Here is a 24,843-nt window from a genome sequence, read left to right on the forward strand (position 1 = left end):
ACAACCTGTGATATTTCTATTATATAAACTAATATAATGCGGAATAGAAATAACACAAACACCAGAAATTTTGTTAACGAGCAAATGCAGAAAAACCCCGGCCTAGCCCATCTTTGAACACCATATTGTATTAAAACGCTACAGAAACTATACTACTACCAATGATCTTCGGACTGGAATGTAGTTGAGCCCTAACCAATCTCACACTGATCAAGGAACAATTGCGCTCCTTACGTCTCTGAACCCCAACAGGATTCTATGCACTTGATTCCCTTAGCTGATCTCACCGACAACTAAGAGTTGCTATGATCCAAAGTCGAAGGCTTGATAAACTAATTTGTCTCACACAGAAAAGTCTATTGAAATAGATAAATCTGTCTCCCACATAAATACCTATGAGTTTTGTTTCGTCTTATTATAAATCAAGGTGCACAAGAACTAATTGATAAACCAGACTTATATTCCAGAAGAACAGCAAAGTATTATCAATCACCTCACAATAACCTTAATCGTATGGAAGCGAAACAAGATATTGTGGAATCACAAACGATAAGACGAAGATGTTTGTGACTTCTTTTAATCTTACCTATCGGAGATAAATCTCAAGCAAATCTTAGAAAAGATAATAATCAATCACGATAAGAAGTAAGATCAGAACATACAACAACAGAGAAAATAGTTGGATCTGGCTTCACAATCCCAATGAAGTCTCTAAGTTGTTAACCTACAGAGTTTTGAAGAAAACCTAAGGTTAAAGGAGAATCGAATCTAGTCGTAACAAGTATCACACATGAGGTGTGGGGATTAGGTTTCCCAGTTGCTAGAGTTATCCCTATATAGTCTTCAAATCAGGGTTTGATAGCTTTGAAACAAAGCAATCAATATTCACCGTTAGATGAAACCTGATCTAAGAGTCAAGCTAAGTTTGCTTGAAACCAAAGCAATATCTCTACACCGTTAGATGGTCTTAGCTTGTTAAACACAAATGAAATGTACCTTCATTTAGGTTTGAGTAACCGTACCTAAACGTGTACACTAGGTTGGCTCAACAATAGTTAACCGAAGTTAGCCACATGAATACTTTCATATCAACCTTATTCATCTTAACCACAACTAGTTCAGATGACTCAAATGAAACTATTTATAGAGTTTGTTCAATTGTTATATTCTTATATATTTATACAAGAACACAATTGAAGAAAAACCGGTTGAACTCGAATCAATTCATGAATATTATAGCCATGATTTGTAAGTGATTGCATTCCTTATTATGTAAATTTATTCGTTCATGTCACAACCGATTCTAGAACTTTAACCTACTAAAGTATGCAAATGGGTACGCTTTTTTAAGTAGCCGGACTTGGACTGTGTCTCACAGTACACATACGAGTACGCATACTACCACACATCCAAAACAAAAATTGAGATCCTCACGCGTATGGGTACGTACATTATAGTTCCAGGACTTCAACTGAGTTCGCCAGTACGCATACGCGTACTCATACCAAGGCTCCCGTACTTTACCTGAAATAATCATTACGAAACATTCCAAGCCTACATCAAATTATCGTATCACACAAATCATATAAGATGTTACACGGAGTTTTTCACATGATCATGTTTTGACTTTCGTCAAGAATATAACATAAACTTGGTTGAAGCGAAAGCTTACCAACACATATTCTGAGAAATATGTAAGCGAGTTAAGCTCAACTCGAAATATCAAATGTGTACAATCGAATACTATATAGCTATACGATTTTTGACTCAATATAGAAGATAAAGTAGAAATAGATTTTCCAAGTGATAGATGAGTTTTAGTCTCCGCATAAATTTTGTTGATGAAGTTATACAAGCTCTCCTTAATAGTTCGCCGTCTTCAATTGATGAACACCGTGAAGTTGAATGCTCAACTACATAATTTATCCTAGTCCGAGACATATAAGTAGACTAGAAATCAAGACTTATAATTTTGATCACTAACATTGACAAACAAGCTTGAGATAGCAACGCTTGCGAGTTTGACCGAGCAGTGCTCTAACAATCCCCCCCTTTATCAATTTTAATGACAAAACTATCAATACATATGGATTACAAAATAAAAAACCTTGTAGCTTCTCATCCAAATGCTTGATCTCCTTGGTTCTTCAACATTACTCTAAATCTTCGTCACTTCCAAGTACTCCAGTGATTCTGAACGTGTTCAACTCAGCATCATAGTTGTTGAAGATCCGTATCCATAAGAATGAGAAAACAATTGCTCTCAATCATTGTTATACAGTGTCATAGTATTATTACACAACATCAAAGTTCAATTGTATCACAACTTTGATAACAATACTATGGTGATATGTATCACTCTCCCTTAGTCAATACTTCATCTTACAATGAAAACCACTTCCCCCTAACATAATGATCCATAAACCATATGTGTTTGTAGTGTGAACTGCACACTAATTCTCCCCCTTTTTGTCAATATACATTGGCAAAGGTACGAACACTAGTGGGATCCTAATGAAAATTTCATAGAGATACCTCATGACGAAAAGTGAACATATCAACTTGATTTCGATGATTTCACATAGTCGAAACTTAGTGTATTCATTAAGGAGTTTATAAAGATACAAGAAAAATCCTATAATATTCCACAGTCGCACTCCCCACAAAGATTTAGCAATTAAGCACAAGTTCAAATAAGAACTCTTCCACATAAAATTTCATTCCCGAAAGAAGAACAAGAGCGACCTTACTTTTACAAGAAGAAAAAGATTTCTTTGGACATTAAAAAATCACATGAAACATGAAGTAAATGATCAATTCAATTGGTCATGCTCACATACGTAAGGTTACGGAGCAACACAGTATATTCATAAGATGTGGATAAAGGAAGGACAAATACTGCGGAATATACACAAATTCATTCTATCTTTTATCACTATTTGCACAATGACATATAATAGACTTAATCTTTGGTGTCAAAAGCTCATTTTATCTTTCATCAATATTTGCATAAAGACATATGATAGACTTAAATTTTGAAAAAATATGGGACAGTCAAGGTTCACTGACGTAAACAACATATCCCATTGAAAAAGCGGGGGTCTAACAACCACACCGAATATTTTGCTTAGCAATCTGTATGGACTAACTCCAATATACTTTTAAGAGAATCAACTAGACAGTCAGACTCAATCTTAATAAAAATATATTAAAGAGTTATATCTCACTTTCTCGATTCAATACTTACTCAAGAAAATAGAAATCTGCGAGTCTAATTGAATATAAGAGAAATCACTTGAATGGTACCAAAGACCAATGTTCAAGGATCAATCAATTTCAATCAACAACCAAAGTTTGGATTTCCTAATTGATCGATTCAACGCACAACCTGTGATATTTCAATTATATAACAAAATATAATGCGGAAAATAAATAACACAGACACCAAAAGTTTTGTTAACAAGGAAACCGCAAATGAAAAAAAAAACCGGGACCTTATTCCAGATTGAACACATACTGTATTAAGCCGCTACATACACTAGCCTACTGTAAACTAACTTCGGTCTGTACTGTAGTTGAATCCCAATCAATTTCACACTGATCCAAGGTACAATTGCGCTCCTTACGTCTCTGATCCCAACAGAATACTACGCACTTGATTACCTTAGCTGATTTCACCCACAACTAAGAGTTGTTACGACCCAAAGTCAAAGACTTCAATAAATAAATTTGTATTACACAGAAAAGTCTATGGTAATAGATAAATCTGTCTCCCACAGAAATACCTACAAGTTTTTGTTCCGTCTTTTGATAAATCAAGGTGAACATGAACCAATTGATAACCCGGACTTATATTCCCGAAGAACAACCTAGAATTATCAACCACCTCACAATAATCTTAATCGACTAGTGAAAGAAGATATTACGGAATCAAAAACGACGATACAAAGATGTTTGTGACTTCTTTTAATCTTGCCTATCGGAGAAATTAATCTCAAGTAAATCTTATGATTGTACTTAATACGATAGAAACAACAAGATCAGATCACACAACTATAAAGAAAATAGTTGGGTCTGGCTTCACAATCCCAACGAAGTCTTCAAGTCGTTAACCTACAGGGTCTCAGTAGAAATTTAAGGTTTAAGGAGAATCTAATCTAGCTTATACAACTAGTATCATACATGAGGTGTTGGGATTAGGTTTACCATTTTCTAGAGTTCTCCTTTATATAGCCTTTCAAATCAGGGTTTGCAATATAAGTTACCTTGGTAACAAAGCATTCAATATTCATTGTTAGATGAAAACCTGATTAGATTCAAGCTAATATGTTTCAAACGTTAGATCGAAACTTAGCTTGTTACACATAAATGATATGCACGTTTATTTAGGTTTGTGTAACCGCACCCAAACATGTACACTTAGTTGGTTCAATAATAGTTAACCAAATGGTTAGCCATGTGAGCACTTTCATATCAATCGTATTCTTCTTTACCAAAACTAGTTCAAATGAATCAAATGAACTAGTTATAGAGTTGTTGAATTGCTTAGATCTTATAGGAATATACAAGACACAATCGAAGCAGAAACGATTTGATTCACTCGAGTTGATTCATGAACTTTATAGCCACGGTTTGCGAATATGCATTCCTTAGTTTATATAGGTTTAAGTTCACGAATAATCATTTTTAGAAAATAACCAACTTAAGTACGCATACCGGTACACGGACTTAAGTACCCGGAATAAGTTTGTTTTCAGTTCACAAACTTCGGCAGAAATTCACGGTGTTAGAGCATTGCTCGGTCGAACTCGCATGCGTTGCTATCTTAAGCATGTTTGTCAATATTAGTGATCAAAACTATATGTCTTGATTTCTAATTTACTTATGACTAAGTCTCGGTATAGGATAGTTAAGTATAGTTGAGCTCCAGACTCCATGGCGATTATCTTATGAAGACGAAGAACTACTCGAGGAACAAGTGGAACTTCATCTGACTAAAAGGTATGTGGAGACTTGAAATTATCTATCACTCAAAAGTCTATTCTATCTCCTAATCTTGAGACAAAGTCGTATGATAGTTTTCATACATACACATTTGTTATTTCGAGCCGAGTTTACTCGCTTATCTTTTTCTCGAGATATATGTTGCTAAGATTTTTCTTTAACCATTTCCATCTTTACCCGGGATAAAAGTCATGATGACGTTTCAATCTTGAAAACATCTTTGATGACGATAGTCGTGAATAACAATTGTTAGAAGATTATAGAATAATGTTTCAATGATTGAAATGTAGAGTTGAGATTACCGTCTATTGATATAAGCATATATAGTGTGTTCGCACATTAATGTATAAATCCATGTACCGGAAACCAAGTGCGTGCATATGTGTGCATGCGGTATTAGTGAAGGAGACAGGTTGGGTATGCGTACCCGTACGCGTATTGGCGGAATTTTTCCAACCAAAAATTTCTGCTGAGTTTGTAGTTTGCAAACTGTTAAACCATTCACCTTAGGTACGCGTACCCACGGAAGTTTTCGAACCGAAAATTTCTGCTGAGTTTGTAAACTCAAATCTGGTAGCTAAGGTACGCATACCCGTACGCGTACTCAAGCTGGTGATATCTAAAATTCATGAACTTAAAACAATAAATTATAAGGAATGCAATCTTTGCAAACCGTGGGTATGTTGTTCATGGATTGATTCAAGTGGATCAAACCGATTTTGTTTCAATTGTGTCTATGAATAAAGACCTAAGCAATTGAACAACTCTTCAACTATTTCTTATGAGTCATTTGAACCAGTTATGAGAAAGATGAATACAGTTAATATGAAAGAGCTCATATGGATAACCATTGGTTAACTATTTGTGAACCAACTAAGTGTACACGTTTTGGTACGGCTACTCAAACCTAAATGAATACATTTCATTTGTGTGTGACAAGCTAAGTTTCGATCTAACGGTTGAAAGATATTAGCTTGGTTGTATCATGTTTATCATCTAACGGTGAATATTGAATGCTTTGTTACCAAGGTAACTTAGATTGCAAACCCTGATTTGAAAACTATATAAAGGAGACATCTAGCCTCTGAAAAAACTAATCCCCACACCTCTTGTGCGATATTAGTTGGTTTGCTAGAGTCGATTCTTCTTTAACCTTAGGTTTCTTCTCGAGACCCTATAGGTTAACGACTGAAAGATTTCATTGCGATTGTGAAACCAGACGAAACTACTTCTCTTGTAGTTGAGCGATCTGATCTTGCCATTTTCTAGTCCAATTGAATAATTGACTTGAGATTATATCTTCAATAGGGCAAGATAAAAAGAAATCACAAACATCTTCGTCTCATCGTTTGTGATTCCACAATATCTAGTTTCGCTACCATACGATTTAGATTATTGTGAGGTGATTGATAATACTAGGTTGTTATTTGGGAATATAAGTCCGATTTATCAATTAGTTCTTCTTCACATTGATTTATCAAAAGACGGAACAAAAACTGTTGGGTATTTCTGTGGGAGACAAGTTTATTCAATCCTATAGATTTTCTGTGTGAGACAGATTTATCTATCAAGTCTTCGACTTTGGGTCGTAGCAACTCTTGGTTGTGGGTGAGACCAGCTAAGGGAATCAAGTGCATAGTATCATGCTTGGATCAGAGACGTAAGGAGCACAACTATACCTTGAACCATTGTGAGATTGATTAGGGTTCAACTACAGTCCAGGCCGAAGTTAGTTTGTAGTAGGCTAGTGTCTGTAGCGGATTAATACATTGTGGTGTTCAATCTGGACTAGGTCCCGGGTTTTTCTGCATTTGCGGTTTCCTCGTTAACAAAATTTCTGGTGTCTGTGTTATTTCTATTCTGCATTATATTTTGTTATATAATTGAAATATCACAGGTTGTGCGTTAGGATCAATCAATTAGAATATCCAACCTTTGTTTGTTGATTTAAAATGATTGACACTTGGATATTGGTCTTTGGTACCATCCAAGTTATCTCTCTAGTATTTGATAAAGACTCGCAGATTTCTATTTGCTTGAGTATAGATCAAATCGAGAGATCGAGATATTAACTCTTTGATATACTTTTATCTAGATTGAGTCTGACTGTCTAGTTGATTCTCTAGAAAGTATATTGGAGTTATTCCATACAGAGGGCTAATAGAAATATCTGGTTTGGCTGTTGTACCCCCGCATTTTCAATTGGTATCAGAGTAGGAAAACACGTTAAAAGACCTCAAAAGTCTGTGTTTTTGGCGATCTGACTATATGGACAGTAAAATCTCTGATAAACGCGTCACTGGAAATAAATATTTTGTTTCTAATAAGTCTACCAAAGAGAAAGATCCCTCAATCTTTGTTATAGACGAACCTAGTGTTCAAACGTAGCATACTAACATTGGCATGTATTTTTCTAATGAATCTGACTCTGTTATTCAAGAGGAAACAACTAGAGAGGGTAAACTAATTCTAAACCTTGTTAGAATTCAAGTTGATAGATTCAAACAGTTAAAAAAACATGTCAATGTTCTTCTTGGTGTTATGAAAAGACTGTGGCTCCAGTGAAAAGGATTCTTGTAAGGAAAATCCTGAAGTTCGATAATCTCGTATCCTACTTGAGGCAAAACTTAAAAAGGATTCTTTAGATGTTGAACACCTCTTGAGTAAACTCTCCATTCAAGGATGTTCAGAAAAGTCTGTTATACCATCTACTTCTGTTCAAACTGAAAGAGATCCAGTTTCAGAAGTAATTTCAGATTCTCTTCCCACTCAAACTAATGTGCAGGGGATTCACACAAAAGTTGTAAGAAACAAATCTCCAAACAATAATGTTAAGTCTGAAATCTCTAATCACTCCTGTGATCATAAAGTGTGCCTTTTTTGTGATTCAAAAGGGAATATAGTGCAAAAAGGGAAATCCAAGTTGAGAAATAAATCGCTGGTTCAAATTCAATACACCTTATATAATTCTTAAAGGTGTAACTGACATCCGGATGTGTAAACCAATTGGTTTTAGTACACATCCTGTGTTCCCTACCAGGAAGGTCAGTTCAATGAGTTCCTCAAATGTACAAAAGCATAATAGACCTGTTAACAAATATCGTCCAAGAAGAACTCATGTTATCTCTCCTATCATAAATGGAGATAATATTAATCTTGATGTGAATCATATATCAAGTGAAGAATGCATATATGAGCATATGGATGACAACCTAAGATTGATTATTGGGGGATATAAGGAAATCATCAACAAACTGTGTACTCCATCTAGACAACACTCTTCAGGTAAAAATCCTTATTATGTGTCATATTATAATGATAGTAAATTTTATGATAATTTTTCACATCATAAGAGTCTTCTTCCAAAGTACATAAGAAAGGGGTTTAACCAAAAACAATATTCATTTGATGAGCTAAAAGCTCATACTTGTGCCAATTAATCACAAGGCTGAAATCTCTCACACAAAAATCCTGGTTGAGAGATATGCCCAGGTATACTTGTGTCAATAATATTCTTGGATTCCCAAGCTATTTTCTTATCGTCTTTAGCATGAGTATCTTTTGAAAAATGCTTGTACAAGTATTTGTATTAGATGTGTCAAATTTTTGGTTAAACAAGGTGCTACTCATGTACTCTAAAACTGATTCTCTATGAGACATAGATTTTTGGAGTCATTTTGATTTCTCCAATTTGTAAAAGTCTTCAAATAAGGTTGTGTGCGTACGACTTTTGTCCTTCTTCTGTGTCAAGATTGATCTCGTACATGTTTACCCGTGTAACTGGCACGAGACAATTAAGAAAACCCTTCCTTCCCTAAGAAACCTTTAAGTACCCTACCTATTGAGTTACGTAAATCACGTACGCATACTCTAGGTTGTTCTCTAGGTTATCAAGAATGTTATCTTCTTCATATCGCTACGGTGATTTTGCAAAGGGATTTCTTGAGAAAGGTTTTGGTTTCAAATCAAAAGAGAGGAAGAAAAGAACTCTTGTAGAAGATGGTGCACCTAATGCCTCATGTTATTATGCCTACTCACACCAAGATGTTGAGAATGAGGATATGGTCTCTGCTGAAGTGGTTGATGACTTTCTTAAGTACTTTGAGGAAGCAAAACTGCAAGTTGTTGATACAATGAAGGATCTTGATGTGGTTAGAATTGAGTTGAAAAAGGTTACTACTGACCTTGGTCTCGTAAAGTCACATGCTAAAGAACTTCTCAACGAGGATATCATCTCCGAAGACGCAGTTGATATTATGAATCAGAAGCTCGAAGGCCTCGAATCCCGTGAAGCTGGCGAACGTGAACTTTGATAATTAGCTTGTGATTGGGTTCTATTAGATGTTTTCTTCTATTTATCTAGTAAATCTTCTTATAATATTTTTTTCTTGTTTTGTTTAAAAGAATAACTAGGGTTTGGAATAGCCATTATTGTGAGTACACATAGCTATGTCCAACGGTTTCATCTTCATGTTTTTAGGTTTATTTGTTTAAATTCTAAAAAATTGTTTGGAAGATGATTGTTGCAGTACTAATCTTTATGGTTTTATATATTGCAATATGTTATGGGATATGTGTGTTTGCATCCATAAAATGTTATTCTTAGATACGATGTCAAAAGTTATCTCGTTCATATGTCGATATGCATGTATTGATAAAAGAAAGAATGAATTTTTGACGAACAAAAGTTAAGCCTATTATGCCAATTCGTTGATGGAAGATAGGTTAAAAAAATTTGTTTACAAGGATTATGTCTATTATATGTCATTGTGCAAATAATGATGGAAAATAGAATGAATTCTTGTATATTCCGCAGTATTGATATTCCCTGATCCATATTTTATGTATATATTGTGTGTCTCCATAAGTCTTCATGTGTGAGCATTTCCAACTAAACTAATCATAGATTCGTTTGTCTTTACTTTGGTTATGTATTCCGATTAAATTAATCATGGGTTCTCTTGTGGGTAGTTTAATTGAGATTTTTGGATACAAAATCATTTTTTGGTTTTTGGTGTACAAAAAAATCCTTATTTTCTTGTAAAAGTAAGGTCGCTCTTGTTGTTCTTTCGGGAATGAAATCAAATGGGGGAGAGTTCTTTTGAACTTCCGCTTAAATTCCATATCTTTTTGGGGAGTGCGGCTGTGGAATATTTGAGGAGTTATCTTGTATCTTTATAAACTCCGTGATGAATGCATTTAGCTTCGGCTTTATGATTGCATCTAAACAAAAGTTGATATGTTCTTTTCTTTGGTCTTGAAGTGTCTCCATTAGAATTTCATTAGGATCTCGTTTTCGTACTTTTGCTAATTTTATTGACAAAAAGGGGGAGAATTAATATGTAGTTCACACTACAAATACATATGGTTTTCGGATCATTATGCAAGGGGGAGTGGTTTTTGTGTTGAGATGAAGTATTGACTAAGGGGGAGTGATACATATAACCATAGTATTGTTGTCGAAGTTGTGATATGAGAACTTTGATGTTGTGTAATAATACTATGATACTGTATAATAATGATCGAAAGCTTTTGTTTTCTCATTGTTATGGCTACGAAACTTCAACAACTATGATGCTGAATTGAACATCTATGGAATCATGGGAGCACTTGGAAAAGACGAAGTTTTCGAGTAATATTGAAGCACCAAGGAGATCAAGCATGTGGACGAGAAGCTATAAAGTTTTATTTATTTTGTAATCCATATGTATTGATAGTTTTGTCACTAAAATTGACAAAGGGGGAGATTGTTAGAGCATTGATCGGTCGAAATCGCATGCGTTGCTATCTCAAGCATGTTTTTTAATATTAGTGATCAAAACTATATGTCTTGATTTCTAGTTTATTTATGACTAAGTCTCGGTCTAGGATAGTTAAGTATAGTTGAGATCCAGAATCCATGGCGATTATGTTACGACGACAAAGAACTACTCGAGGAACAATTGGAACTTTATCCAACTAAAAGGTATGTGGAGACTTGAACTTATCTATCACTCAAAAGTCTATTATATCTCCTACTCTTGATACAAAGTCGTATGATAGTTTTCATACATACACATTTTCTATTTCGAGCCAAGTTTACTCGCTTATCTTTTTCTCGAAATATGTGTTTGTAAGCGCTTGTTTTAACCATTTTCATCTTTACCCGTGAAGAAAGTCATGATGACGTTTCAATCTTGAAAATAGCTTTGATGACGATAGTCGTGAATAACGATTGTTATAACATTATATAAGAATGTTTCAATGATAGAAATGTAGAGTCGAGATTACCATCTATGGATATACATATATAGTGTGTTCGCACATTAGTGCATAAATCCATGTACCGGAAACCAAGTGCGTGCATATGTGTGCATATGGTATTAGTGAAGGAGACAGGTTGGGTATGCGTACTGGCGGAATTTTTCCAACCGAAAATTTCTGCTGAGTTTGTAGTTTGCAAACTGTTAAACCAGTCACCTTAGGTACGCGTACCCACAGAAGTTTTCGAGCCGAAAATTTCTGCTGAGTTTGTAAACTCAAATTCGGTAGCTAAGGTACGGATACCCGTACGCGTACTCAAGATGGTGATATCTCAAATCGGTAGTTCATGAACTTAAAACAATAAATTATAAGGAATGCAATCTTGCAAACCGTGGGTATATTGTTCATGGATTGATTCAAGTGGATCAAACCGATTTCGTTTGAACTAGTTATGAGAAAGGTCCTGACAGAACTTATAATAGGCTTAGCAGCTTGAAAGGCTACAAGACCACCGCAAGAGACCCAAACTCCGAACCTTCCATCTTAGATATTCTTACTAAATGAATAAATTAATCATTAAGAGAGCTTCCATTATATGATGTGAGGATGATACAATTGTGTATATGAATAAAGACTTAAGCAATTGAACAACTCTTCAACTAGTTCTTATGAGTCATTTGAACTAGTTATGAGAAAGATGAATGCGGTTAACATGAAAGAGCTCATATGGCTAACCATTGGTTAACTATTTGTGAACCAACTAAGTGTACACGTTTAGGTACGGTTACTCAAACCTAAATGAATACATTTCATTTGTGTGTGACAAACTAAGTTTCGGTATAACGGTTGAGAGATAATAGCTTGGTTGAATCAGGTTTATCATCTAACGGTGAATATTGAATGCTTTGTTACCAAGGTAACTTACATTGCATACCCTGATTTGAAAACTATATAAATGATACATCTTGCATCTGAAAAAAATAATCCCCACACCTTCTGTGTAATATTAGTTGGTTTGCTAGAGTCGATTCTCCTTTAACCTTAGGTTTCTTCTCGAGACCCTGTAGGTTAACGACTGAAAGACTTCATTGGGATTGTGAAGCCAGACAAAACTACTTCTCTTATAGTTGAGCGATCCGATCTTGCCATTTTCTATCATACGATTTCAGTTAAATAATTGACTTGAGATTATATCTCCGATAGGGCAAGATAAAAATAAATCACAAACATCTTCGTCTCATCGTTTGTGATTACACAATCACTAGTTTCGCTACCATACGATTTAGATTATTGTGAGGTGATTGATAATACTAGGCTGTTCTTCGGGAATATAAGTCTGGTTTATCAATTAGTTCCTGTTCACCTTGATTTATCAAAATACGAAACAAAAACTCTTGGGTATTTCTGTGGAAGACAGATTTATTCAATCCTATATACTTTTCTGCGTGAGACAGATTTGTCTATCAAGTCTTCGACTTTGGGTCATAGAAACTCTTGGTTGTGGGTGATATCAGCTAAGGGAATTAAGTGCGTAGTATCCTGCTGGGATCAGAGACGTAAGCAGCGGAACTGTACCTTGAATGAGTGTAAGATTGATTAGGGTTCAACTACAGTCCAGACCAAAGTTAGTTTGTAGTAGGATAATATCTGTAGCGGCTTAATACAATGTGGTGTTCAATATGGACTAGGTCCCGGGGTTTTTCTGCATTTGCGGTTTCCTCGTTAACAAAATTTCTGGTGTCTGTGCAATTTCTATTCCGCATTATGTTTTGTTATATAATTGAAATATCACGGGTTGTGCATTAGGATCAATCAATTAGAATATCCAACCTTTGGTTGTTGATTTAAAATGATTGACACTTGAATATTAGTCTTTGGTACCATCCAAGTTATCTCTCTAGTATTTGATAAATACTCGCAGATTTCTATTTGCTTGAGCATAGATCAAATCGAGAGATCGAGATATTAACTCTTTGATTTACTTTTATCTAGATTGAGTCTGACTGTCTAGTTGATTCTCTAGAAAGTATATTGGAGTTAGTCCATACAAATTGCTAATTGAAATATTGGGTATGGTTGTTGTACCCTCACATTTTCACACGGGACGTGAACTTCCAATAGTGCGTGTACTGGTACGTGGACTTGAGTTCCGGGTTTCCTGAGCAGCAAAGTACGCATACTTTGGTTCAAGGAATAAGGAATTACACATGTATGAGTTACCACACAATGTTTATATCCAACCATGGTTATATATTCGAAAGTCTCATTTCAATCATTAAAACATACTTTAGAGGACGTTATATAGTTGTTATTCACAAACCAATTTTCGTCAAAGCAATTTTCAAGTAATTGAAACTTAATACGAATTTCGTCACTAGTAAAGATAAGTCTTTATTCCTTGAACCGAAGTTTTCGAACTTTAATTATCAAGAGAACCGGAACAAGAGTTTTGAACTCAGTACGCGAACTGGCGGAAGTTCTCGACCCGAGAAAATCTGCTAGAGTTTGAGAACTCCTTCCAGGAACTGAAGTCCGCAAACCCAGTCCGCGAACTTGAGTTGGTTATATCTAAAAACGATTGTTTGTGAACTCATGTTTATATAAACTAAGGAATGTTATTTGCAAACAATGCCTATAAATTTTATGAACCGATTCGAGTGAATTAAATCGTTTTTGATTTAATTGTGTCTTGTGTAGTACATAAGATTTCCTTGGAATTGAACAACTCTCTAAATAGTTCATTTGAGTCATTTGAACTAGTTATGATGAAGAAGAAGATGGTTGATATGAAAGTGCTCATATGGCTAAACATTTGGTTAACTATTGTTAAACCAACAAATGTACATGTTTGGGTATGGTTACACAAACCTAGAAACATGCATTTCATTTGATGTAACAAGCTAAGTTTTCGATTCAACGGTTGAAAGATATTAGATTGAATCTAATCAGGTTTTCATTTAACGGTGAATATTGAATGCTTTATTACTAAGCTAACATTGATTGCAAACCCTGATTTGAAAGACTATATAAGGGAGAACTCTAGCAACTGGGAAAACTAATCCCCACACCTTACCTATAATACTAGTTGTAAGCTAGAGTCGATTCTCCTTTAACCTTTGGTTTTCTTTTCTCAAATCAGGTTAACGACTTAAAGACTTCATTGGGATTGTGAAGCCAGGCCGATACTACTTTCTCGTAGTTGTGTGATCTGATCTTGTTGTTTCTATCGTACGAGTACAATCGCAAAGATTGGCTTGAGATTGATATCTGCGATAGGTAAGATATAAAAGTAGTCACAAACATCTTCGTCTCATCGTTTATGATTCCACAATATCTTCTTTCGCCGCGTCGATTAAGATTATTGTGAAGTGATTGATAATACTAGGCTGTTCTTCGTGAATATAAGTCCGGGTTATCAATTGGTTCATGTTCACCTTGATTTATAAAAGGACGGAACAAAAACTCTTGGGTATTTCTGTGGGAGACAGATTTATTCAATCTATAGACTTTTCTGTGTGAGATAATTTTTTTTATCAAGTCTTCGACTTTGGGTCATAGCAACTCTTAGTTGTGGATGAGATCAGCTAAGGGAATCAAGTACGTAGTATCCTGCTAGGATCAGAGACGTAAGGAGCTCAATTGTACCTAGGATCAGTGTGATATTGATTGGGGTTCAACTACAGTCTAGACCGAAGTTAGTTTGAAGTAGGTTAGAGTCTGTAGCGGCTTAATACAGTGTGTGTTCAATCTGGTCCAGGTCCCGGGGTTTTTATGCATTTGCGGTTTCCTCGTTAACAAAATTCTTGTGTCTGTGTGATTTTTATTTTCGCATTATATTGTTTATCTTTATAATTGAAATATCACAGGTTGTGTGTTAGTTCAATCAATTAGAATATCCGACCTTTGGTTGTTGATTTAAATTGATTGACACTTGGATATTGGTCTTTTGTACCATCCAAGTTATCTCTCTATTATTTGATAAAGACTCGCAGATTTCTATTTTCTTGAGTATAGATCAAACCGATAGATTGAGATATTAACTCTTTGATGTACTTTTATCTAGATTGAGTCTGACTGTCTAGTTGATTCTCTAGAAAGTATATTGAAGTTAGTCCATACATATTGCTAATCGAAATATTGGGTGTGGTTTTTATACCCCCGCTTTTTCAATTGGTATCAGAGCAGACAAATACGTTCAAGACCTTACAAGTGTGTTTGTAGCGATCTAGCTCTATGGACAGAGGTACTATCTCTATTAACGTATCATCAGTCTTCGATGGCTCTTTATGGTGGAAAATTGCTATGCGAGCTTTTCTTAAAGCGCGTGATTTTCAATCATGGGTATATGTTTTTAATGGCTATGATGCTCCCGTTGTTGCAGTAGGTAACATTAACGTTCCAAAAAAAACTGGCGAATACAATGCTGCTGAGATACTTGCTGCAAAGCAAAACTCCGACGGTTTGAATGCCATGATACATGCCATTACCCTGAATCTTCAACACCATGTGTCAAATTGCACTAGATTTAAAGATGCGTGATATATCTTAGAAACCGTATTCGAAGGTAATACAAGTGAAAAAGAAGCCAGGATTCAAAGCCTTAATTCCGATTAGGAAAACCTTCATATGGAAGATGAAGATATTTTGATGAGTTTAATCACAGAGTGTCTGAAATTGTTAATGCATCTTTTGCATTGGGTAAGACTATTCCTGAAAAGGACATTGTGATGAAAAATCTCAGATCGCTGCCATCTAGATACGATTCTAAGAAGCATGCCATCGTTGAGGAAAATAACCTCGATAATCTCTCCAGAAATACGCTGGTTGGGAATCTTAAGATCTTTGATCACGAGCTTTCATCCAAATCTAAGGATGTTGTGTTCAAAGAATTAAAGGACACTAAATTACTTGATAAAAGTAAAAAAAGTGTATATATATTAAGACGATCACTCTAAGACTGATTCATCAGATGAAGATCTTGACAAGTCAGTCTCGATGATCACAAGACAGTTTAGGGATCTTCTGTTGAAGAGAAGTAAATGGTTCTCCAGAGATAATCCTAAAGCATCAGTTAAACCTCATAATCATATTCCTCTTAAAAATAGGGAAACAAATGAAACTGATGACGAGGATATGCCTCAGTCCTTTAAGTGTAAGGGATTTGGCCATTTTGCAAACGAGTATCCAATTCGGAAGAAATACACAGGGAACAAAAATCTTGCTGCAACTCTTAATGAAATGTCTGATACCTATAATTCTAGTAAAGACGATAAATCAAGCATTGCACTTCTTGGTGAAAATATTGATTTTGATAATTGTAGAAATACATACATCAATCTCGGTATTCTTTTAGAAGAAAACTCAACCAATCTGGAAGAAAAAATTGACCCATTATTTGGAAACTCTGTTTGTAATGTTTCAGGATCCACTATGTGTCTAGATGCGTCCATATCTCCGATGCTTGAATATCATCCAAGATTGACGTGTTCATTTTATTCTCAAAAGGGTCATGAGCTATCAAGGTGTTACAAGTACAAACACCAATTGAGGCACGTCAACAAACTTCAACGAAGAGCAAATGGATTAGCAAATAAGCTAAACTTTCTCAGAAGACTGCTGAGATATATAAGATTTTATCTTTGTCTAAGAAGTTAGTTTCCAAAGACAAAACAAGATCATTAGAGAAGAAAGTATGGTCAAATCGTTTTGATGGACAGAAGTCTGAGGATTCCTCTCAAGAGGAACATAGTGGACAAATTATTTTTCACCGCAACACAACTTGATTGTGTTGATTTGTAAATCTTGTCTCATGTGCCTGACCAGAAGAGATAAGATTGTGTACCTCTCAGGCTTTAAGAAAATTTTGTTTTTATTCTTTTCTTAGTTTTGTGTCTATCAATAAAGGAAGGTTATTCTCTACAATTTTACTCTCACTAGGGTTCAGAGTTGTGCGTGCACAAACCTGTTAAAGGTTTGTGTAACCCTACATTCCTTTTTCCTTCCCTAAAACCTCTTTTTATCTCAAGACTACTTGTTGAGTTTAAATTGTGTTTCCTCTTACAAACCCATACATCTATGGATACTCCAAGCATGACGTCTTCTGACGGAAAAGATGTTAATATGATTGTTAACCCATTAATCATGAAGGAAAAAGAGAAATCTCCGTTATCTCCTACCTTGAAAAGAAAAAGAAGGCATGTGAGGAATCCAAGAGCCGTTCCTTCAAATGTGCAGAAGTTTTCAGACGTTCTTGAAGTGATGAAGGAGATGCAAAAGGAGATACATCAAATTAAGGCTTTTGTGTATAAGACTCATGAGGTTCAGAAGGCCCTGGTTCGACATCAGTCAAGAAGGTTTATTGATATCAACTCCTATCTTAATGAACCTTATGTCCCAATGGCTGTTGACGACAAGGAGTTCGGGGACGATAAAGAATTCTTCAAAGGTCTTATTATCTAGTTATTTTTTTGTTTTGTTTAGAAGAATAACTAGAGTTTGGAATAACTATTATTTTGATTACACATAGCTATGTCCAACGTTTTCATCTTCATGTTTTTAGTTTTATTTGTTTAAATTCTAAAAAAAAAGTTTGGAAGATGATTTTTGCAGTATTAATCTTTATGGTTTGATATATTGCAATTTGTTATGGGATATGTGTGTTTGCGTCCGTGAACTATGATTGTCCCATACCTTGTCAAAAGTAAAGTCTTTCGTAAGTCGATATTTATGTATTGATAAAAGAATGAATGGACTTTTGACAAATAAAAAAGTTAAGCATATTATGTCAATTATTGAGGGAAGATAGGTCAAAATCTTTTGTTTACAAGGATTATGTCTATTGTATGTCGTTATGCAAATAGTAATGAAAAATAGAATGAATCCTTGTATATTCCGCAATATTGTTCTTCCCTGATCCATAATATTTTATGTATTACTGTGAGGCTCCGCAAGTTTTCTTATGTTGAGCACTATTGACTGAGTTGATTACTTTACGATTAACTTAGTTATTGCTCCATAGATTCTCTTATGTCGAGCACGATCAATTAAATTGATTACTTTTTGTGGTTAATTTAGTTGTGTATTCCAATTAGATTAATTATGGGTTCTCGTGTGATTAATCTGACTGAGTATTTTTTTGAGTCTCCATAAGTTCACTTATGGTGAGCATTTTCGATTAAATTAATCATAGGTTCTCTTTTGATTAATTTAATTGAGTATTTTTGGATTCATATCCATATTCGTATGTGATTTGTTGTGTCCAAATAAATCCTTCTTTTCTTTTGAAATTAAGGTCGTTCTTGTTGTTATTTCGGGAATAACTTTTTATGGGGGAGAGTTCTTTTGAACTTGCGCTTAATTGCCATATCTTTGTGGGGAGTGTGGCTGTAGAATATTATAGGGGTTATCTTGTATCTATAAAATCCCTGATGAATGCATTTAGCTTCGGCTTTATGATTGCATATAAAGAACAAGTTGATATATGCTTTCTTTTAGTCATGAAATGCCTCTTTCAGAAATTTCATTAGGATCCCGTTCTTGTACCTTTGCCAATTTTGTTGACAAAAAGGGGGAGAAATAACATGTAGTTCACACTAAAAATACATATGGTTTTCGGATCATTATTTAAGGGGGAGTAGTTTCCATGTGAGATTGAGTATTGACTAAGGGGGAGTGATATAAATCACCATAGTATTGTTGTCAAAGTTGTGATACAATTGAACTTTGATACTGTTGTAGATGGGGAAAAACGATTTGCTGGTTTTTACGGAATTGAGAAGATGATCGTGCGGAGGAGACTCCTTGAACCGAGAAAATGCTCAACCTCACACAGATGCACTGCAAGAAGGGAGTGCTTTAATTTCGAGAGATCAATCTATAGGACTCCGGCCTAAACCAAGACAATGGTCGTTCCATAGTCAATTCGGTCACAAAATAGGATGGGTTGGTCTGTAAGAGGGAAGCTGAGAAATGTGTGAGATCAATGGTGATCTAGATTGTAGGTGTGTTGTGTATTCTACGTAAGAAAGTTTTGAATGATTGAATTTTACTCAGTTGAGAGTGATTGCTCAGACGATGAGTTCGTGTAGACGATGAGTTCGTGTAGACGAAAGATTGTCTGTGTGAACTTGTCTAGAAATTCTTGTCCTTTTCAATCAGGATCCGGAGACTTTTTTATATTGCTGATTTGAAAACACCATGATCCCATGAAGTGTGACAGTTGTTGAAGTCAAAGAGTGGGGAAGTGGAAAACCGTGTTGAACCCAGTTGCTCATCGTGCGGAGACTTGGTTAGCCTTCCACCCACTACTTTGCTAACTCCTCCAACTGATTGCACGACTTGCTCACATTCTCATCGTGTGTATGAAAACACGTGTCGTAGACCGCCAGACCAAAATCCTAGTTACTATCCCCCCCATGTGACATGATTGATGTCTCGTGAATGTGGAGTCTGCAAGGCATACGTGTATTTAGTTAGTCAGTTGCTGACTTTATGGGACGATGAGTCCTTGTATTGCTGAGTTGAACATAATTTTCAAATGTTGTGAGACTCATGAATTGAACATGTATGTTGAGACGAAGATATTATGTTGATTGTCAAGGTGAGCAAATATTGCCCGTACGAGCAAATGTTGCTCGTTTCATAAACTTCTGAACATTAATAGTTAGTATTCATGGACTGAGCAAGTATAGTTCATATTATGACTTATTGAATATTGATAGTTGAGCCAATATTCATGGACTGAGAAAATATTGCTAGTCTGAGCAAATATTGCTCTGATGAATTGTTGAATATTAATGGTCGAACTGATATTCTTTGGTGTGAGCTCGTCTGATCAAATGTTAATCATTGAATATTGATAGTTGAACCAATATTCATGGTTTGAGCAATTATTGCTCGTCTGAGCAAAAGTTGCTCATTTGATGAATTATTGAATATTTATAGTTGAACCAATATTCATGGTTTGAGAAAATATTGCTCGTCTGAGAAAATGTTGCTCATTTGATGGAAATGCTAATTTAAAATGTTGGCGTCTGAGCCATGCATAATTATTAATATGTTGACCACGGGATCAACATAAAATTATTAGTATTTGAATCTTCTCAGAATTATGTTTTTGCAGAGCTCTGGAGTCGAAATCCTAATTTTGATCAACTGCTGAATTGATGATAAATTGATGATTTACTTAAAATCATTCATGAAATGGAGAAGTGACCGGATACATGGGATTAGAGCTGCACATGGGCCGGTTCGGACCGGGTTTTTGTGGGAACCGGTACCTGTACACGGAGTTGACCGGTTCTTCAATTTGAGGACCTGTACCTGTACCTGGACCTGGACTTGTACCTGTCCCGGTAAGACCGGTCCGATTCCACTCCGGTACCGGTTTTTTACCTGAATTTTAACACACACAGTAAAGTAACAACCTAAGACTAAGAGTCTAAGACTAAGTTCAACATTACAAAGTTCAAAATAACAAAGGTTTAAAACATCACAGAATAATAAGTGTATCACACTTTAAGTTCAAAGTTCAACATTAAAACATAGTACTAAAAACAACATTTCCATAAGTCTGCGACAAGAAATGAAAAGAAATCCTTGCAAAGGATGGGGGACTTCTCGAACAATTGGCACTGGCTGCACTGAGTCACTGACACGGAGTTTACATCAAGCTTCTTTTAGCAGAGAATCCCATATGGCTGCAACATGGAACAAAAAAGTAAAACAAGTAAGCAAGCAATACAAGAAAACTTGAAAAGTAAGTTCTATTAAATAGAAGAAAACCTAATATATTACCTGCCTCATCTTCAACAGCATCATCAGGTATATAGTCACATAGAAGATCAAGAGCAATGGGCTTTTGAAGAAAGCTTTGTGTACAGAGCAATGCTTCGACTGTCCTTGTAGACATAGAAGCTCTCCATGGAGTCAGCACGCGCTTCCCGGTGCTAAAAGCTGATTCAGAGGCCACTGAAGACACGGAGTAGTCATCTAACAAACATTAAACAGTAATAGCAGACATTGGTCAGGTGTTCTAAGTGCATTAAACATTAAACTGTCAATGATTCAATGTCATCTAACAAATATTAAACAATAATAAAACATTAAAAATAAGCAGTAATAAAATAGGCATTGGTCATAAATATTAAGCAATAATAAACATTTCTGCAATGACTCAGGGAGCAGACATTGGTCAACAATAATTGTAAGCAATTCAGTTAAGAAACACTGGGATTAGGAAGCATTATGACCCTTAGTTCTCTTGTGTGAGAAATTCTAATGCTCAATGTTTCATTGTGCCGTATGATACTGCATTCACGCATAGCACAGTGGACCCAAAAAGAATAATCTTTGACATTTCTGCAATGATAATAATGTAGCAAAGTGGACCCTAAAAGAATATGGATATTGTACAGTACACCCATGCACATGTGTTTTTGGTATTTTAATACATCACATTACTGTTTACATCAAAAAAAATACGACATGATTTCACCAACTCATCTACAAATTAATGCCACCAGTTGATGTTCTCGACAAAAGTGAAAGAAAAAAAAAAAAAAAAAGTTTATTATGGTCTTACACTAACAGGAGCAATGCCATCAGCATCATTGGAATCATCTGGTGCTTTGCGCTTCCCCATTTAGCACCTCAAAGGCCTACAAGGCTGCAACATATCAGTGATTCAGTGCAGGTAATTAACAAGACAACAAGATAGAGAAACGAGAAAGGTTTTCAATCAAAGCATCTTACAAGAAACTATATGAGAAACATTACAACATTAAGTCTACTGTCAGTGATCAAACGCCAAACAAACATTAGGTTCTACACACTGATTTCTCATGATTCTATATTTTGATTTTGAATGGTAATATTTGCTAATATGTTCAATCCAAACCTAAGTTCTATCCAAACCTAATTACAAAGACTAATTCATACAAACCCCTTCAACTGAATCCAAATCATTCACCACCCAAATCCATATCAACAGAACAACTTTATCAATTGTATTTACCAATACTAGATCTATTTCTACATAAGAACACCAACAGCAACACCCAATTCATCTTCCTCCCAAAACAATCCAATTAATTCTTAAATACAACCTAAAACCCTAGTTTCTAATTCTCCTATGCAGAACCTTAAACTATCAACCCAAATTCAATCCTAACCAATTCATCTTCTTCATCTGTGGATTCCAAAACAGTCACCCTTATTCATACGAACCCTAATTTTTGGGTTTTTGGGAAAAACAGGGGAAAACCCTAACTTTCTACAAACTCAAAAATTAAACCTCATGCAAAACTCTAACTAAAAATTTACAGAAGACTCATCTTTAATCTATCAGCACAAATCAACTTCAAGGAAAGAAATCAATCAATTCAGAAACCTAAATAATCTTACCCTTTTCTACTTCTTTCAGAACTCAAACAACAGCATCAGCGTCACTGCGTCAGTGCGTCACCTTATTCGTTAAGCTTATTAAGAATCTTTGTTTACTTTGTAGAAGAATCAGTAAACAAGAACCCAAGAAGATTCAGAAGAAAAACAAGGAAAGCAAATTTCTAAATTGAGAAAAAAAAAGAGAAAAAAAATTGAGATTCAAGCCAGGAGTCCAGGACTAACCTTGAATCTGTGGGGGGTGAAAATTGATACGTATGAACAAAGAAATTTCACGATCTATGGTGCATGTTGTTCACTTGTTCTTGTTCTCTTCTTCAGACTCTTCAGTGAAGGAGGAGTTCAGATCGGGAAAAACGAAAAAAAATAAAATGATATACCCTATGTTTGAAGATGAGACTAAACCTACAAGGGATGGCTAGGATGTAATATCCTAAAAAATATCAATGGCTCTAATTTACCGGGTATTTCGGTCCGGTACAGATCGGGAATAGGCCAGAACCAATACCTGTACCGGTCTGTTCCGGGTATCAACATTCAGAACCGGTACCTGTACTGGCTACTCCGGGTCTGGGTCGGTACAGGTCCGGGAATTATGGGTTTGGAGCGGGTCACCGGGTCTGGACCGGGTCTTGTGCAGCTCTACATGGGATGATGAACCGACCATGTAGCGCCCAGATGCTCCAGTGAATAAAATGCCAAAGTCTCTTGAAGACCAGTTGGTGCAAGGATGACTAAATGCTGGTTTAATCATTTTTCAGATAGTGCTCGTGTAGCGTCAGGTAGTAGAACCTGATTATGGAGAGATGAGGAACCAACCAAGGATTCATGAGACCGTCCCTTGGTGGTCATGGGACCCGATGATGGTCGTGTGAGAAAACTCCAAGCTGTTTGCGAAGAGTTTGGACCTAGTATGAGGAATTGAGCAAATTAGGTCAAAAATTTTAAAACATGTGGGATCGGATATTTGCAAGCCTCAGGGCCGGACTTGGTCGGTCAAGGAGACATGCCCGTGTCACCATATTATCCGTGTCTCAGTCCTGAGAGTTTCGATATTTTCCGGTGTGCGTTTGAGCAACATTTTCAGAAAATATGAAGAAATCAGGGATTTTGCTGAAACCGTGAAACTTCATGAGATGAAGGAATAAAATTATAAAATAATGAAGGAATCATGAAGTGTGGGACCGGATAGGCCAAGGCATGGCCGCCCGGCCAAGGATCCGGTCCTAAGGCACTTTTTTTTCTAATTTATAATATTTTGATGATTTTGGGGAAATATCATAAAATCAAGAAGTTTGTTGAAACCAAGGAATTTGTTGAAATCAAGGAGTTTCCATGAGATGAGGGAAACATAAAAATAATACTCCCTCCGTTCCATTTTAGACGATGTTTTTGGAGTTTTCACGCAGATTAACAAATGGAGAGAGATATGAAGATTTTCCATCTATGCCCTTAAGAAAAGTCTTCAAGCATTAATTTCTATTAGTGTATTTAAAAATAAATTTATAGTTCCAAGGAAAAATGTAAGGGTGTAGTTGGTAGTTTTATGGAAAAATATGAAAACCTTCAAGTATTGTGGAACAATAAAATAACCCTAAAACATCATCTAAAATGGAACGGAGGGAGTAATAATAATAACAAATAAGGGGCGTGTGGGACCGGCTAGGGCATGACCGGCCGGCTATGGCCCGGTCCCACGGGTTTCCATAATTTTATATTATTTTTCATGAATTGAGCCAAATTTCATGAATCCAAGGAGTTTGCTGAAACTAGGGAATTTCCTTGAAATGAAGGAGTTTCCATAAGATGAGGAAACATTACTATTAAAATAATTAGACAAGGGCGTGTGGGGCCAGCCACAGCTAGGGCATGGCCGTCCGGCCCGTGAGCCTGTGTCCGTGCGTTTTTCTCCCTAATTTATATAGTTTATGAGTTTAAGGAAATATAATGAAATCAGGGAATTGTCATGGGATGAGGGAAATAATAAAATAATAAGGAGTCATAAGGTGTGGGACCGGCCACGGTTACAGCATGGCCGGCCAGCTAGTGGGCCCGATCCCGCGACACCTTTCCTAAATTTTATTATTTCTTTGATACGAGGAACACCATGAGACTGAGAGTTTCCTTGAGACGAAGGAGATTTGTTCAAATAAAGTGATTTTCATGAGATCAGAGAAAAGTAATAAAATATGATAA

At 35.7% G+C, this 24,843-nt stretch overlaps 2 long non-coding RNA genes across 3 annotated transcripts; both read right to left on the reverse strand.

Annotated features, from left to right (window-relative positions):
* Positions 1-20,665: 20,665 nt before the first annotated feature.
* On the reverse strand, positions 20,666-21,226 carry LOC113274367. The gene is made up of 2 exons (XR_003322971.1): positions 21,043-21,226; positions 20,666-20,945 (listed from the first exon to the last, which is right to left on the reverse strand). It is a non-coding gene; the product is annotated as an uncharacterized LOC113274367 (long non-coding RNA).
* Positions 21,227-21,830: 604 nt separating this feature from the next.
* On the reverse strand, positions 21,831-23,260 carry LOC113274368. Of its 2 annotated transcripts, none has more exons than XR_003322972.1 (3): positions 22,873-23,260; positions 22,651-22,745; positions 21,831-21,913 (listed from the first exon to the last, which is right to left on the reverse strand). It is a non-coding gene; the product is annotated as an uncharacterized LOC113274368 (long non-coding RNA). The 2 variants fall into 2 exon arrangements; XR_003322973.1 differs by having other exon boundaries at positions 21,833-21,905.
* Positions 23,261-24,843: the final 1,583 nt, after the last annotated feature.

The sequence above is a fragment of the Papaver somniferum genome, chromosome 4 (genome assembly GCF_003573695.1).
Source record: "Papaver somniferum cultivar HN1 chromosome 4, ASM357369v1, whole genome shotgun sequence".
Classification (NCBI taxonomy): Eukaryota; Viridiplantae; Streptophyta; class Magnoliopsida; order Ranunculales; family Papaveraceae; genus Papaver; species Papaver somniferum.